Source organism: Eublepharis macularius, chromosome 1 (assembly GCF_028583425.1).
Source record: "Eublepharis macularius isolate TG4126 chromosome 1, MPM_Emac_v1.0, whole genome shotgun sequence".
Lineage (NCBI taxonomy): Eukaryota > Metazoa > Chordata > Lepidosauria > Squamata > Eublepharidae > Eublepharis > Eublepharis macularius.
In genome coordinates, this window is record NC_072790.1 from 217,299,802 (window position 1) to 217,308,217 (window position 8,416).

Sequence of the window (8,416 nt, forward strand, 5' to 3'; positions counted from 1 at the left end):
GGTGCTGGTTTTGGGCTTTAAAGCCCTACATAGCTTGAGGCCAGAGTGTTTGAAGGACTGTCTTCTCCCATATGTTCCTGCCCAGGAATTAAGATCACTGGCACAGGCCCTCCTGACTGTCCCATCAGCTAAAGAAGCTCATCTGGTGGGTACATGAGCGAGGGCCTTTTCTATGGCAGTCCCACGATTGTGGAGCAGCATCCCAAGGAGATGCACTTGGCTTTCTCACTGCTGATCTTCAAGAAGCAGCTGTAGATGTTTTTATTTAGGACTGATTGTTATCAACTTTGTTTTTATGTTAATTGCCAGTCCTAAACTGTGTTTTAAAACTGGATTTTTAAATTAATTTTTGATTGTTATTTTATCTATATTGTAAGCTGCCTTGTGTTCCTTTAGGGTTGCCAGCTCTGGGTTGGGAAATTCCTAGAGATTTTGAGGGTGGAGACTGGGGAGGGCGGGGTTTAGGAGGGGAGAGATCTCAGCATGGTATAATGTCATACAGTCCACCCTCCAAACGAGCCATTTTCTCCAGGGGAACTGATCTCTGTCCTCTGGAGATCAGCTGTAATTCTGGGAGATCTCCAGCCACCAGCTGGAGCTTGGCAACCTCAAGTTCCTGTAAGGTAGATCAGCAATTAATAAATGCTTTAAAATAAATAAATAGTTAAAACTGAACCTTAAAATCTTTTTTTCTGCACAGATCATGCTAGAGTGTTGGCCACCCACAGTGGATCTTCAAGTTCCATCGATGGAAGGTGCATTCATGGACCCAGATGTTGCTTTGTCAGAAACCTGTCTCCTGAAATACAACCTATTTGCTCTTAGCCATTTCAAATATCTTTTTCTTCTTGCTAACAATAATAAAGCATTTCTGAGTACCTGTGTGCTAGAACAGTTTCCCTGTGATTTGGACGTGGGCAGTATAGGAGATTTTGGGGGGGGGCATGCTTTCTCTCCTACTCCAATTCTGTTACACAAAGTTTTTTGGGTGGGGGGCAAAATGGGTCTTGCAGGCACTTTTTCAACTGTGGGGAATACAGAACTTAACTGATTATGAAGTATCAGAATGGGCTCCTGCTGGTGTAAAAGGTGTGCTTAAATATGGCTGCTTTGTACTTGCACTCTATGATCTATCAGAGTTTTCAGAGGGAGTGTTTGAAGTTTATATCCTAAACAGCTGTGTTAGCAGTCAGACCCCTCTCATGTTAAAAGGGCAGTTTATGGATGAAGTATAATAATCTCCTTCCCTGCATCTCCTTCCTCATATGCCATAAGTACATGGCACTATGTACCTGGCCCAGGGCGCATGCCAGCTGGACAGAAGCATGGAAAACTACCAGAAAGCTGAGTCAGGTGGTTGGTAGATGATGCCCTTCCATGCCCCAGAGAGTGACACATACCTAAAACAATGAGGTCTCCTAAGAGCTCCTGGCTAATCAATTCAATGCCCTGCCTCTCTTCCCTCAACCCACCTACCTTTATCAAAGCTATTCAGCAAACTTGATAGCTCTTCCTGTCTGGTACTTACTGGATCATCAAGCACTATTCACACCTTTAGTCTACCTCAGGTAGAGCCATTAAGCCTCTCCTAACTTATTGTCCAAATCTCTGGACAAGCCATCAAACCACTGTCTTTGAGGCAAAGATGTCAGTTTCGCCCCAGGATACATTTTGCCATATAATTAGACTCTCCAGACACCAGTTTGTGGAGTGTGTTCTGGATCCATATACCCACCCTCAAGTCCACACTTGAGCCTCTTCTTCTCACCGTGAAACACTGGCAGTTTTCACTGCTGCCTCCATGGACCTTCCCTCTCTTTTCAGGACTGGTAATTATCACCCTATTCCAATTACTCTCTCTCATTTTCCTCCCTGTTTTCTCAGGTACCCTTGTTTGTGTGCTGTATGTGTATCGTGTTTGCTTGATTTCTTCTATTTTTCTTTAATAAAGAAATCTTTCCTCTTGAACATCTACCTGTTTTATTTAAGAGTCCTCCAAGGGAATAATCCCCGTATACATAGGTGGAGAATCCCAGTTACCCCCTCTTGCTGCTTCCTTAATTCAACTAATTAAGGAGACTTTCTATTTGGGTAACAGCTGATGGGTGGATTTGAATATATTTCTTGAAGTGCTTGTTATGCACGTCTTGTTGGATCAGGGAAGTGAACCATGTGTTTTAGCAAAATATTGGTTTGTGCATATGTGATAAGATGGCTATTATATGGTTGTACTCCACGGAAGAAGAGTGGACAATGCCTGCCCAATGCCTCGCAGTTTGTCATACAAATACTGAAATTCTAGTACAATATGGAGGCATGATCCAGTCAAAATTTAGTGCCTTAACTCTCCAAACTGATATCAATGGAGAATAAAGTGTTTAGCTTTGTCTAGATCACATGCCAAATTATCTCTGGCTGGATCCTTTGATTTGGTTTCTAGTTCTGATTACTTAGGAATAAATCTGCAAGACAGTTTGCAGAGGAATCATCCATTCTTTAAAAAAATAATCATTTATACCTTTGAAGTTTCAATTTATCATTTTTTCATTATTATTTGACAGTTCCTGACAAGCCATTGAAAATTGTTTCAATTGAAATAAAAGAATTACCTACGTTTACTTAATGGACCAGTAGGGGGAGGTAAAACCTTACAGTTGACCTGCTTCATGGAAGAGAACAGATCCTGCCTATCATGTTACTGTAGCTGGTGTATGGTTTTTGTTTTATACCTCTGTAATCCCACTTTCTGTTTTTTTTTTTGAAAAATTTTTATTGGGTTAGAATCCATTATTTCCACATTTACATTCAATTTTCCCCAATTTTTTCATCTCTAACCCCCTCCCTTTCCCCCCCCTTTTTGTTGACTTCCAACAGCTTTCCAACCCTTTGTCCCCTTTCCCTTACTTTTATTAGCTTCCTCTATCTAAAACAAATATATATTCTCCATTATTCTAAGCAGTACATCCTTAACTATTTTTAACATTATATGCCCAAACTGTAAGCCTTTGTTTCCATCTTAGATAAACAATTTATCCCAATTTTTCAATTTCAGGTATTTCTATATATCATAAACCATATAGATCATACGTTCGTTTATATCAAACAATTTGACTTATTCTCTATATATATTACTCATTCTATCTTTTTATAATAGTTCTATATATCTATCCTCACGTAGTCAATCAATTTGACCCATCTATATCTTCAGACATTCAGTTTGGTACAAAACTTGTCAGAAAAAAAAGAAAATATTGTTAGTTAATCGCTCCTTATATTTAGTCCTTATAATTAATTATTTTCTCTATGTTCTGTTTGTTAACCTATATATATCTATATATATGTCAATCTATTAATCTGACTGCTTATTAATTCACATTTATCTCTTCTCCCCCCGGTAAAGTCTCCCCCCTCTACTTCAATACTTCAGTAGTTCTCAAACTGCCACAGTTTTCCTCCCACCTCCCATTTCTTCTCCAGGTATTGTTTCAGCTTCTCCCAGTCTGTGTTGAACTGCCCTGAGTCCAGATCTCTCAATTTTCTTGTCATCTTGTCCATTTCAGCCATATACAGCAATTTGTAAGTCCAATCTTCAATAGTTGGCACTTCTTGTACTTTCCATTTTTGCGCATACAAAAGTCTAGCTGCTGCTGTCATATAAAATATCAACGTCCTGTGTTGGGCTGGAATTCCCTCCATTCCCAAGTTCAGTAGCAGGAGTTCTGGGTTCTTATTAATTTGAAATTGTAAAATTTCACTCATTTCTCTTATTATTTCCCCCCAGTACTGCCTGGCTACCTCACACGACCACCACATATGATAGAGGGAGCCCTCATGCTTCTTACATTTCCAGCATTTATTAGAAGTATTCAAATTCCCTAGCGCAATCTTCTTTGGTGTCATGTACCAACGATAGATCATTTTATAAATGTTCTCTTTGATATTAATACGTCGTTGTCTTCATTGTAGTTTTCCACAAGTATTCCCATGCCTCCATTGTTATTTCTTTATTAAAGTTTATAGCCCATTTCACCATTTGTGTTTTAACTATCTCATCCTCGGTATACCACTTCAACAGTACTTGGTATACCTTGGATATTCTTTTCTTATCTTCTTTAAGAAGGGTCTGCTCTAGTTCCGAATTCTCTATTCGTATACCTCCCTTTACAGAGTCCGAATTATATAAGTCTCTGATCTGTCTATACTGGAACCAATCGTAGTTAGGTGATAGTTCCTCTTGTGTCTTTATTCTAAGTTTGGATGCTTCAGTTTTAGTTATTTCTTTATACGTTAAACATTGTTGTTCATTATCAACAGCTCTCGGGTCTATCACCTCATATGTGTAATCCCACTTTCTGCATTGCTTACACTACATCTTGCCTTAGGCAGTTTGCTGTTCACATTACTGCTTGTGTTGCCATTGAAATTTGTATCTAATCCTATTGCATTGTTCTTTGGACATCTTATGACATCTGACTGCATTTTGCCTCTTTCTTTAAGAATGTAAAAATTGCTCTGCTGGATCAGACCAGTGGACCATCTAGTTTAGCATCTGTCTCACACACTGGCCAACCAGTTATTCTGGAGAGGGCAATCAACAGGGCATAGAAGTTGAGGTCTTCCTCTGATGTTGCCTCCTGGCACTGGTGTTTGAATATGGAGATTCTCTTTAGTCTCCATAGCTAGTAGCCACTGACAAATGAATCTATGCTTGTGGCTGTCACTACTTCCTCTGGCAGCGTATTCTATATCTTAATCACTTGTGTAAAAAATTTCCTTTTGCCCATCCTGAATCTACTTCCCATCAACTTTATTAGATACCCTCAAGTTCTAGTATTTTGGGAGGAAAAAGTTCTCTCTGTCCACTCTCTCTATCCTATGCATCATTTTATAAACCTGTATCATCCCCCCCCCAGTTGTCTGTTTTCTAAACAGAAAAGTCCCAGACTCTTCAGCCTTTCCTCACAGGAAAAGAGCTCCAAGCCATTAATCTTCTTGGTTGCCTTCTTCTGTAGTTTTTGCGGCTGTACAATGTCCCTTTTGAGCTACAATAACCAGAACTGCACGCCGTATTCCAAATGAGGTTGCGCCATGGATCTATACACAGACATTATAATATTGGCTGGTTTAATTTTCAATTCCTTTTCAATCCCTTTCCTAATAATTTCCAGGAAAGAGTTTGGCTTTTTTTTTGAGCTATCCACTACAACCCCAAGATCTCTTTCCCCTGCAGTCTCAGCAAGTTCAGACCCCATTAGGATATACTTGATGTCAGGATTGTTCCAATGTGCATCACTTTACACTTGCCTACATTTAACTTCATTTGCCTACTCACCCAATTTGTGGAGATACACCTGAGGCTCTTCACAGTCAGCCTTGGTGTTCATCATCTGTAAACTTGGTCATTATACTACTTACTCCCAGTTCCAGATAATTTATGAACAAATTAAACAGCACTAGCCTGAACACTGATCATTGTGGCACCCCGCTGTTTACTTCCCTCCATTGAGAGAACATGATCGCTAAGCTTACTCTGGAATCTTTGATGAGGTACTTTGTCAAAAACCTTTTGAAAGTCCAAGTAAATAATGTTCACAGTCTTGCCCTTATCTGTGAAAAGGCCTGTTCCAGGCTGATTCATGTCCAATCTGGGCCATTTAGGGCTTGTTTTGGCCATTTTGGGCCTATTTTGCACCCAAAACACCTGGGATTGGGCCCAAAATGGCCAGGATCAGGCCTCTGCTGGGTGGGGGAACACTTCCCCACCCAGCAGCGGCCCTATCATGGCCATTTCAGCCCCGATCCTGGCAATTTGGGGCTCTTCTCAGCCATTTTGGGCCCAATTTGGGCCCAAAATGACTGGGATCCAGCTCCAAATGGCCAAGATTGAGCCCAAAACAGTCAAGATCAGGCCTCTGCTGGGTGGGAGAACACTCCCCGCCCAGCAGCAGCTCGATCCTGGCTGTTTTGGGCCCAATTTGGCCATTTTGGGCTCTGCCAGACAGTTGAACACTCCCCCACCTGACAGAGGCCTGATCCTGGCCATTTTGGGCCTGATTCTGGCCATTTTGGGCCCATTTTGGCCATTTTGGACCCAATTTAGGCACAAAATGGCCAGGATTGGGACTGAAACAACCAGGATTGGGCCAAGAAAATCAGGATTGGGCCTCTTCCAGGTGGTTGGACACTCCCCCACCCAGCAGCTGCCCAAACCTGGCTGTTCGGGCCCATCCTGGCCGTTTTGGGCCCATTTTGGCCATTTTGGGCCCATTTTGGGCCCAAAACAGCCAGGGTTGGGCTGTAAATGTCCAAGACTGGGCCACTGCCAGGTGGGGGAATGCTTTCCCATGATGCCACAGCCCATTCCAGGCTGATTCAGGCCCAATCCGGGCCTTTTCGGGCCTATTTGGGCCCAATTTGGGCCTGAAATGGGCTGGATCTGACCTCTGCTGAGTGGGGGAGTGCTCCCCTGCATTGCAGCAGCTTGTTCTGGGCTAATTCAGGCCTGATACGGGCCAAATTTGGCCTGATATGACTCAAATTGGGCGCCCCATGGAGCCTGGAGTGCTCCCAGGGTGGCCATGGCCTGTGTGATGATGTCACGTCCCAGAAGTGATGTCATTGCACAGTCCTGAGAGGCACACCACCTCCTCCCAGGAATTGCCCCAGGTGAGAGTTCCCCCACCTCTTTCCGCAGAAAAAAACCCTGTTTTTCCTGAGACAGATGTTCAGCTATCATGTAATTTCCTGGTTCCTCCCTTGACCCCTTTTAAAAATCAGTGACTCTATATGTAACTTATCACTAAAATCAGTCCTCTGGTACAATGACTGATTTTAGTGATAAGTTACATATAGATCCACAGTCTCACACTTGAGTTCCCTATGAACTCTTGGGTATATGCCATCAAAACCTGGAGATATATGATTTATAGTTTCCCCAATAGGTTTAAGACTTCATCTGTTGTCACCTCAATATGCCTCAGTGCTTTAGACTCCCTTCCTGAAAATAGTGGCTGTGACAGTGAAAACAGACGCAAAGAATTCATTTAGCTTATCTACAATCTCCATATCTGCCTTTAGCAATCTTTTCATTCCTTGGACATCCAAGGCCCCAACTGCTTCTCTGCTGGTTTCCTACTCTGGTTAGATTTAAAGAAATGCTTATTATTTTTCTTGATGCTTTTAGTAATCTGCTTCTCAAAGTCCCTTTTCACTTATCTAATTATTAACTTACACTTCTTTTGCCAGGCCCTGTGGTCTGTTCACTTCATTGAGGCAGATCTTCCTTTTTGTTTGTTACGGCTTTCTTGGTTTGGGTTGTGAATCAAGAAGGCATTGGTTGTTGTGGATTTTCCGGGCTGTGTAGCCATGGTCTTGGCATTGTAGTTCCTGACGTTTTGCCAGCTGCTGTGGCTGGCATCTTCAGAGGTGTAGCACCAAAAGACAGAGATCTCTCAGTGTCACAGTCAGGCAAGAAGGCATTGTTTTAGACTTGGTAGTACGTTTCCTAACTTGGGGAATGTTTTCTATCTGGATTTCAGTTAATGTGTTTTAAATAGCTTCCAAGCATCCTCTAGAGATTGTACTCTCTTGTGTGTCCCTTTCAGCTTCCTTTTAACTACTCCTCTCAGTTTTGTAAAGTTCTTTCTTCTGAAATCAAATGTTACTATTTATGACTTTAGGGATAACTTTCCATTGACAAGAATGATGAGCTTAATAGCATTGTGGTCACTGTTCCCAATTCATGTGACAATATCTACATCTCTCACCACGTCTTGAGCCCTGCTCAGAAACAAGTCCAAGATCACTGCCCTTCTAATTGGCTTTGTGATCAGCTTTTCCAATGTACAATCATTTATGATGTCTAAGAATCTCATCTTTACAGCATGACTCAAGCACATGTTTACCTAGTCAGTGTGAGGGTAGTTGAAGTCACTCCGTATCATAACATTATCTGTTTTAGTCAACTGTCTTATTTCTTTCTGCATGTTGAGATCAGCCTCAAGGATTTGATCAGCTGAGTGACAGAACACCCTCCCCCACTTTTAAGTAACCGTTAGTGCCCAGTCTTTCCACCCATATCACTTCTGTTGGAGAGTTCATTCCCATATAGTTTTCTAACTTATTTAATTCTATGTCCTCTTTTATATAGAATGCATCATGTTCCTCCCTTTACTGCCTATAGAACTTTCACCCAGGGATGACTGTATCATGTTGATTTTAACCCTCTCTAGAAAAATTGTCATTTAGCACCAAGCATTCAAGCTCAATTTTTTTGCTTTGGAGGCTTCTAGAATTAGTATATTGACAGCTTTAACATGTTTCCCTCTCCAACAACCCTCAGCTCCCTTGGCTGCTTTGTCTCCCCCTATGCCCCTCCTTTGCCATCCTATTTTCAATCACAGGTTCTGTTGTGCTT